Source organism: Capsicum annuum, chromosome 10 (genome assembly GCF_002878395.1).
Source record: "Capsicum annuum cultivar UCD-10X-F1 chromosome 10, UCD10Xv1.1, whole genome shotgun sequence".
In the NCBI taxonomy this organism is placed as follows: domain Eukaryota; kingdom Viridiplantae; phylum Streptophyta; class Magnoliopsida; order Solanales; family Solanaceae; genus Capsicum; species Capsicum annuum.
Genome location: NC_061120.1, coordinates 182,806,427 through 182,816,721, shown reverse-complemented (window position 1 = coordinate 182,816,721; position 10,295 = coordinate 182,806,427). Strand labels below are relative to the sequence as shown.

Below are 10,295 nucleotides of genomic sequence, written 5' to 3'. Positions count from 1 at the left end.
AGGGTCATGTCCTCGGTAAGCTGGAACTGCTCCATATCATGTCTAATCACCTCCCCCAATATTTCTTCGGTCTACCTCTACCTCGTTTGAAACCATCCCTAGCCAACCTCTCACACCTCCGCACTGGAGCATCAGTGCTCCTCCTCCTCTCATGACCGAACCATCTCAACCTCCTGATCTTGTCTTCCACCGAAGCCACTCCCACTTTATCTCGAATAACATCATTTCCAATCCTATCTTGTAGCCAACCTGTGGTTTCTTTTGTAGGCAAATTTCTATAGTAGAGGTGTTCTCCTAGGAATCTCTTGAATTTAAACCACTCGTATCTAGAAGGATATTGCATGACAATGTACTGTTCGGTTCAGCTTGATCCTGTTACCAGTTGTAGCATTTTTTATCTGGGGAAGATGTATGTCATTAGATGTTGTTAAGTGCAATTGATCCAAGAATAACGTAGTTCAGTTTGGATGGAAATGCAAAGTGTGTGTTTGATTTCTTCAAATTGTTGATAGGTACTTCATTCATTTAATAGGAATATATGAGGCGCTTGAATTGAGAGATGGAGGGTCTGATTACCTAGGAAAGGGTGTTTCAAAGGTTGGTATTGCATCTCAAAACACGTAATTGGTTGACTATGCTGTTCACCGCTGACTGTTTGTTTACCTTTGTTCCATCCATGCTGGCTGTAAACAATGTCAACTCAATCATTGGCCCTGCTCTTATTGGCAAAGTATGTCTCCTGTAGTAAATTCCTTTACCTTTGAGAAGGATATTTCTTGAAAAACTGTTCTGATGGTTATTTGCTTGGTATGAAGGAACACCATAGTGTCCTGTTAGTGTAGTGAGTCATGATAATTGTTTCTGTGCCTTGCTTTGCAGGACCCAACTGATCAGACTGGGCTTGATAACTATATGGTTCATCAACTAGATGGAACTCAAAATGAGTGGGGCTGGTGCAAGCAAAAGGTATTCAAGAAGAAGCTTTAACATTAAGTTCACTTGTATCTCTCAGAAGTGCACAAATTACCAATTTTCTTGTGCTGACCTTTTTGGACAGCTTGGTGCAAATGCCATCCTTGCTGTGTCACTTGCAGTCTGTAAAGCTGGTGCTGCTGTCAAGAATATTCCACTTTATAAGGTATATCACACAATTGTTTTTTATGGAGTGCAATGCTCACTTTTTCCAGTAATCTGCTCTTTAAATCTTCGGATCCAAATGAAAGAGTTTAACTCCAATACCTCTATCCATTTCTTCTTCGAATGTGGGAACTGGAAACATTTTTATAAACATTTTTATATTTTGAATTTATTGTTCTAAATATGAGGATAACTTTCTACTGTCTAAAGTGTGATCTATTTCTACTACTATTCTATTTTAGTTCTCCCCATGATAAGGTAATAGCCTCATGCCCATTTCTTTTCTCAAAAAGGAAATAGAGAACATCCAAGTCTACATTCTCTTCTTTATGTATAGCTGGTTGGAAAAAGCTATCTAATTGGGAGTTACAATTTGAGCTCCTTCTATTTGCAGCATATTGCCAATTTGGCGGGTAACAAGAAGTTGGTTTTGCCTATTCCTGCTTTCAACGTCATCAATGGTGGATCCCATGCTGGAAACAAACTTGCGATGCAGGCATGTATTTCTCCTGTTAAAAGACGTAGTTATCTGATGTCTAGATAAAAGATACTGATTGGTTGTTATTTACAGGAATTTATGATTCTTCCTGTTGGAGCTTCTAGTTTTAAGGAGGCCATGCAAATGGGTTGTGAAGTGTATCACCATTTGAAGGATTCACACAGTTGTTCTAGCTTCTATTCCCTTAACATTTGTTTGTTCCAAAGTCAAGCATTGAGGATGATTTGTTCTTTCCTTTTCCTTTTTGTCACTTTGAGTTCCATTGGGCTGGAAAATGTAGTAGCTTTCTACTTCACCTCTGAGGTAGAGGCACAGACTACGTACACTCTACACTCCCCAGACCCCACTTTTATGGTAATACACTGCGTATGATGTTGTTGTAGGCTAGAAACATAGTGCTTCATACGTCATATTTTATGCTCTTTTCTTTTTTATTTCTCATGGCAGACTGTTACTTTCTATATTAAGCAACTGTTTGATCTCTTCTATCTTTGTTTTACTCTAACTGAAATAATTTTTGGATTCCACTCGATAGAAAAGTCCACCTCTTTTCACAGGGGAGAGAAATAGTAAAGGAAATACTCCGACTCTCGACCTTTCACTTAAATGTTGGTGCCAACATTTTGATATTTAGCATATTCTTAGCTTATGTGTCAAAATCTTTATTTATTAAACGCTGCACAAATTCAAACGACACTGCATAAAATGGAACAAGGTAGTATTAAATTTGTTCATTTGAATTCCTTTTCCTTGATTGTATCAGTTGCTGATGACAGTTTACTCTGACTCTAGGCTGTGATCAAGAAGAATTACGGCCAAGATGCGACAAATGTTGGTGATGAGGGTGGTTTCGCTCCTAATATCCAGGTGAAGTATAAATTATGCAGGTGTATGGCATACTGATGAATGGTTACCCTTTACATCACATGTTTATGGTTTTTGCAAATTCCGGAGAACAAGGAGGGCCTTGAATTGCTCAAGACTGCCATCGATAAAGCAGGTTATACTGGAAAAGTAAGCTCTCAACTGTGTTTAGATCAGACCTTCTCTTTCCAACTGCTTTTAAATAATGTAGAAGATAAGATTATTTTCCTTTTAGGTTGTTATTGGAATGGATGTTGCAGCATCTGAATTCTATGGAAAGGACAAAACTTATGATTTGAACTTCAAAGAAGAGGGTATATCCTTGCTGACGGCCCTAGTAGTGCATTCAAACAGTAATTTGAGGTTTTATCTCCATAAAGAACGTTGAACTGGATTTTCTGTGTTAACATGAATCTGTAATTTTGATGGTTCTGAAGCCACATCAACTTTATAACACATGCATACTTGGGAAACTGATAAATTAGGTCCTTTTGGTGATCTCCTTTGGTGAAAAACCTTCTTTGAAACCTTCTCGGAACTCAGCAATAGAGATTAATCAGTTATAAACACTAACTATTAACTGGGGATGACTGTCTATGACTGCCGACTGGGGAAATGGATATTCAAATGAATGGGAAATTATAGAACTCTTTATTGAGGTAGTTTCATGTTGGATTTATTATCTAATCCGATTTGCTTCGATTGTTTCATCTTTGCAGAACAACAATGGCTCCCAAAAGATCTCAGGGGACCAGCTCAAAGATTTGTACAAGTCATTTGTGTCTGAGTACCCTATTGTTTCGATAGAAGATCCATTTGACCAAGATGACTGAGAGACCTATGCTAAGCTCATTGCTGAGATTGGAGCGAAAGTACAAATTGTGGGAGATGACCTTCTTGTCACCAATCCTAAGGTAAAACTTACGCCTGATACAACTAGTTGTCCTTTCTTGCTTGGTAGAGCAGGTGGTTCTTGTGTGTTTGAGCTAATTTCTCTGTACTTTTGGAAACTGTATGATTATTAGTTGTATCTGTGCAGAGAGTTGCCAAGGCAATCAGCGGAAAGACTTGCAATGCGCTTCTTCTTAAGGTAGTTGTCACAACATCTAAGTTGGCCATATTTCTTGTATGTCCTCTTACTTTGGAGATGACACTGTTGCAATATCTCATTCTGATTTTGTGTGCAGGTTAACCAAATTGGCAGCGTGACAGAGAGTATTGAAGCTGTAAAAATGTCTAAGCCACCGCAGGTAAGGAGATCATGAATCCTCGACAATAAGTTTGCAGAAAGAGGAAATTCAGTTATGCTATGTGGTTAATGACGCTTGTTAACGATCTTTGGGGTATTTGCTGCAGTGGAGAGACGGAGGATACCTTCATTGTTGATCTTGCTGTTGGTTTGTCAACGGTAATTTTTGAGAGGCACTTTTGGTTAATCTAATTTATAGAGTTAACTCACAATAGTCCTAGGTATCAATTTTGTATTTTCCTTTAATCTTCTAGGGACAAATCAAGACAGGAGCTCCCTGCAGATCAGAACGTCTTGCAAAGTACAACCAGGTAGTTATCCCTTCAGTTTGATGGTATTACGATTCTCTGGCACTTATTTCTGTAGTCAGTTCTGATTTCTCCTTCATTCCAACAGCTCTTGAGAATTGAAGAGGAACTCGGGGCAGATGCTGGAGCAAGCTTCCGCGCTCCTGTTGAACCCTACTAATCATGAACTGTTACTCTTGAATGTGGCATAGTCTCTTGGGCTGACCGAATTCCCAATACAGAACTGGTCATTATAGCATTGTTTATGACCGATTTTCAAATGCAACTTTTAACAGTTTTTGTTCTGATGTTTTGAGTTAACAGTTATTATGAACTGAGAAAAAGTTCTCGCAGGCAGACAATCTTATTCTGACTGCTCGTTTTGTAAACTGTTAATCCAGTTTGTAGTACAAGATTTTGATATTTTGGTTTTGCATGCCATCGAAGATTTTACCTGGCTATACAACACATCGTGTATTATACCCCATTCCAAAGGTATTGTCAGGATTCTGGAAGCCCCTACCTTCATCAATTAGCTGGCCATGTTGATGAATACTCCCTCCTTTTCATTTTATTCCGCCCTTATTGGCTCGACACGCCCTTTAAAAAACTTTTAATACTAAATTAGCTTTATTAATGATGATTTGGAACTCTAAATTTGACTGTTATTACTATTATGTAATTATTAATACTAAGGGTACAAAGGAAAAAATTATATAATAAAATTATTTTAAAAAATTCTCATCCCTTGTAATATCTCACAATCTTCTTACCAGTAAATGGAATGTCAAATATAATTTTATACATTTCAAATAATTCAAATCCATTTTCAAGCAAAAACATGGGTGCGTATCTTTTTAACTCTCAGGTTTAGTAATCTCAATTATATGCCACTTAATAGAATACTAATATTTAGGGGTATTCATGGGTCGGTTATTGGTCAAAATCATAACCAAATCAACTTAGTCGGTTTTAAAATTTCTAAAATCAAACCAAACTAAATAAAAAAATAACCATCGATTTGGTTCGATTTTTTCGATTTATAACTTTAGCTAATGATAAAAGTTGAAAATTTAAAAAACAAATCCAATTTAATATATGAGATGTCAATCGAGTGTTGTATATCAACCTTGAAACTATGATGTCAACTGAGCGTTATACTTTGGCAAAGCCATGACAACACCATATGAACACTTCTAAGAAAGTATTAAAAAACAATATTTAACAGAATGATATTATAAACTCCCAATAGGTGAACACATAAACTTCTTGCTCAACCAGGTTAAAAAAGAAAGTTAAAATTAGTGATTGTCTATAGTCTAATAATCTCAGCTATAAAATTCAATATACAACAAGATATTATTTTCACAATTAGTATCATTTGTCATTCAAAATGAGAAATTCATTTAGAATCTCATAAGGTACTGTCAATTGGATGAAGACATATGACTGAATGTGTTACGACTAAAGTTAAATCATGATTAAAATATAAAATGTAATAAATATTTAGATTGTATTTATGAATAATATATAAATAATTATAATATATATATATATAAAAATATTTATATATATATATATATATATATATATATATATATATATATCGGTTCGGTTTGATTATTTTGTCGGTTATTTTAGAGTAAAATCAAACCAAACCAAATTAGTATCGATTTTTTAAATTTCAAAACCATACCAAATCAAACCTAACCAAATATCATTTCTTTTAATCGGTTTAATTTGGATTGTGATTTGGTTTGGTTTTTACCCCTACAGTAATATGCATAATTTTGTACATTCAAATAATTAAAATCTTTTCCCAAGTGAAAAGGCTTTAGTTGTTAGAGCTTAAAGCAAGATTTAGTGACTCCGGGCTTAATTGATCCTTACAAATTACGTTTGGTGGGAAAAATTATACAGTTGATAAGAAAGTGTATTCCATTTTCTTTTATTTAAATTGTATTTGCAAGAGAGATTGTATTTCAAATGATCTTCGTGAGAAGTATTGAAGGGAAAATGACTTCTTATAACCACTTACGTTTAGATAGAAGAAAATGAATTTTTCTAAGGCAAAGTTTCATATATAAACTTCTTCTAACTAACTCTATGGTCTAAGTTTTACTAATTATATTTTATAGACATTAGTTAGTGATCAAATGTATTTAAGACTCATTTATACAATATAATTAATATTAATTTTTAAAAAAAAAAGAATAATGCATATTATTATCTCCAACTTCCTCCAATATTCTCCTTCTATATAATAAAAATTGTTGGTGATTCTCCTTCCATAGTTGGCCCTTTTTAGTACAAATGTATAAAAATCAACTATACTTTATACAATTGAATCTTAATTTTATATATATATATACACACACACATACAAACACATTAGAATTTTATAATTATGTGTAGTGTATAATATATACATATGCATATCAATAACATATTGTATAAACATAGAATATTATACATATACAATTAATCAAATAAACATATACATATGACACAAACACATTTGTATAACATATACATATTCATATCAACTATGTATTGAATAAACATATACATATGTATGTCAACGCTATATTGTATGAACGTATAATATTATTCATATGCAATTAAATGATTGAACATTTTTATATTAGAATCTTAATGTGTTGATACTCATTCTAATATGTGATACACAATGTATAAAAATCAGCGTATGTGTATAGAAATAATTATACTTATATTCAAATGTATGTACATATATACAGATATGAATATGTATATATACATAAATATAGAACATATGTATACACATATGAATAATGTATATTGAGCCAACACATATATATGCATATATATATATGTATATGTGTACCAACACAGAACAAACTTGTATACATCATAGTTATACAAAAATTCAAATATATACATCAAAAATATACATTCAATACATTCATATGTATAGAAAATATACAAATGAAAAAAATATACAATGAATACCGACGTACAAAAATCTATGCAACTTAATACAATTACATCGTCTATATACAATTATCAAATTCACTAAAATTGGATCCCAATTATGAAGATAATTCATCAAGATTTATCCTGTGAAATGACACTAATATACAATTCGATTTTCAAATTTTACATTCCATTCTATAAAAATAGATTAAATCTGAAGAAACATAGGGTTCATTTAGAGAATAGCTAAAAAAAATTAAAAGAAAACAAATCTATTTACCCAAAAAAATTAAAGATTATCACAAAATCTTCAATGCATATCCTCACATATGTTTAGGGACGAGAAATTACTTCAAAAAATTTTCAACGCAAAATCACAATGGATGTTTAGAAAAAGAAAATAAATTAACTAATTTGGGAGAAAAATTTTCATTGAGATATGTTCAAGAACAGTGCATAAGTTAATGCGGTAAAACTAGCTAATTAGATTAGAGAGAGATTATAAAAAATTAATTACATGAGAAAGAGAGTATTATTTGTTATATATATTGCATATTATATTAATATATAGGGGCCCACAAAAAAATATTTTTATAACTAATAAATAACTATGTAGAATAATTTTTTGAAATATTAATCATATCATGTAATTAAAAAATAATTTTATATATGGCGTGTAATTTTTTCTTTTTCTAAATCTAGTATGCAAAAATGAGAAATCCTATAAAAAGGACAAAAAACTAAGAAACTTTGTAAAAGGCTGCAAAACCAAATCTCTCATGAACAGTACACAAACTCCATAATAGATATAGTACTATGAAGTTGGATAAAAAAGCTTATGCATATTTTCTTGGTATGACATTTTTTAAGATGAAACTGTTACGAATTTCAACACTATCTAACATAACTGGAAATTGCAAGAACATTTATGATTCATATGAAGCATATTTTTTACTTCTAATATAAACAAATGTGAAATAAAATACTATTTCTAGGTTATTAATGAATTGAAATTATTAAATTATAAATGCAATTATCTTCATATTTTATTGACGTTGTTGAAATACTTCACCAAAAATTAGATAGATTTACAATAGGCACCCAATCATTTATGCCTTGGTGCTCCACAAATTATTAGAATTAGCTTAGTTTCTCCTTTGTAGAGTCTATTTTTTCTTATTTTTTGTCTTTCTTCTAATTTTATTATTATCCTAATTGTTAGATTAGGGGTCATGAGTCGTCCATGTGGATCGACCCAATCCGATCCGGTCCGACCCAGTTTTTTATTTTAATTATTTGTTAAATGAAAGATAAGAAGGGAACAATTTAATTTTGAAAAAGAGAGGGACAGTTACTGTATAACTGGTTTATCCACCCACTACTCTTGTACATATTCACTTCTTCTGAAAAAAAAAATAACTAAAAATAAATATTACGGTAAATAAAAACATTAACAAAAATTTAAAAGGGAATTTTTAGTTTGTGAATCAATACTCTGTTTTCAAGAGAAACAAAGTGGACTTGGGGCAGATCCTTTCGGTAGCAAAATCAATTTCATCTACTACGAAATTTATCAAGGTACACACTATTTTGCTCCTTAATTTTCTATCAATGGTATCAAAGCCAAGTTTATTACTCCATTTTTACACGTTATTTTTCGAGTTTAAAATATAAAACTCTTGGAAAAAAGATTTTTGTATGAATATACCTGTGAGAAAAATCTTCATAACTGGTTGTATGAATTTTTGGATCTGATTAGAAGCGCCACCCTAACCGATTTTTTTCTTCGAATCCTGTCAGATGGTCAAAATTGCGTTTACGGATTCGATAATTTTTTTTAAGGCTCTGTTATAGAACTGTTTTTACTAAAAAGAAAAAAGTTTCTTCAAAGAAGAAGATAAGCAATGAATAATAAAGAATTCATTTGGGTAGAAGAGAAATACGTGTAAACTTTGGTATCTGAACTTTCCAAATATTTTATCTACTTTATTTAAAGAATTAAAAAAAAGGTAAATTATTTCTTGAGAAATGGAATGGATAGTTGTACAAGCTTTAAAAGTTTTCTTTTAACATTTTTTTGAAATAATGTGAATTCTAATGATCCACATATTTATGATGGGTAGTAAAATTATATATTGTTTCTTTATGATAAGTAAAGTATTCTTTCCTTATGAAATGTCAGTAAATTAAATTTTCATCAATAGATATATTCGTATCCATTATTTAATTTATTAGAAATAAAGTGTAAATTTCTTTATATTGATTATGGATGTGAAGTAACTAGACCTGTTATAATTTTTCCCTTAATTAGTCCCTAATTTTTTTAACAGATTTTGCCTTCTACAATAAATTATAACATGAGTGTAACATTGAGTGGTAAATTCATTCTTATTATTTCTTCGTTCCTATTTCACAAATGGCTGAACGGGGACAAACTCGAATCACTCCAAGTGGGAGTTCTGGATGTCAAGCAAAGAGACAAAGTGGAAAAGCACATCGTCAAAAGGCATGTTTCCGAGGTCGTGAGATCATACGAAATGGTGTCCCAGTGCGACACAAAATCTATTACGGAATGAAAGGGCTATGCGAAGGGAAAGAGAGAAGAAATTGAAAGAGTTCAAGTCTTTTAAGATGTCACCTAGTATCACAGTTGCTAGTTTTATTCATTTATTTGAATTAAAACGTGTAGAACTAGAAAACTATATGTAGAGATCTCGGATTGGGAAGCATTAGCTATTTTAGTAAATTCTCTCTGTGACCTTGGGGCGAGAGATTAATTAATGTTTATCACGAGATTTGACCAAGCAAGCCTTTTTGGGTGTATATAAGTCCTCTCGAATATTTGCGGGAACACTTTTATCTTTAGATTAACTTGTAACTTGAAGTTCTTTATTAACTTTATATTATAATATATTAGGCATAATACTTAAATATGACCCTAAATTATAACATTGACCTTAAACTTTGATAGTGCACAAATAGGACCTTTAACTATTCAAAACCTCAACAAATATGACCTCCGATTTTGCAACCTCCATGCGTGAGTTTCACTTGCGCCTACATGGATATGTAATCCAATCATACAGTACCACATCATTAAAAGGGCTGACTGGGAAGACTTTTGATCTGGAACTTAAAATGACGTCGTTTTGCTTCTATAAGTTAAAACGACGTTGTTTTGCTTATTATTATTATTATTATTATTATTATTATTATTATTATTATTATTATTATTATTATTATTATTATTATACTACTAATATGACTCGTTGTTATTATTATTATTATTATTATTATTATTATT

General features: G+C 31.7%; 1 long non-coding RNA gene and 1 pseudogene across 1 annotated transcript; both read left to right on the top strand.

Annotated features, from left to right (window-relative positions):
• The first annotated feature begins 3,096 nt into the window (after positions 1 to 3,096).
• LOC107844471 lies at positions 3,097 to 4,273 on the top strand (annotated as a pseudogene).
• Positions 4,274 to 8,275: 4,002 nt separating this feature from the next.
• LOC124888157 lies at positions 8,276 to 9,842 on the top strand. Its single transcript, XR_007046250.1, has 2 exons — positions 8,276 to 8,569; positions 9,443 to 9,842. It is a non-coding gene; the product is annotated as an uncharacterized LOC124888157 (long non-coding RNA).
• The last annotated feature ends 453 nt before the right edge of the window (positions 9,843 to 10,295 follow it).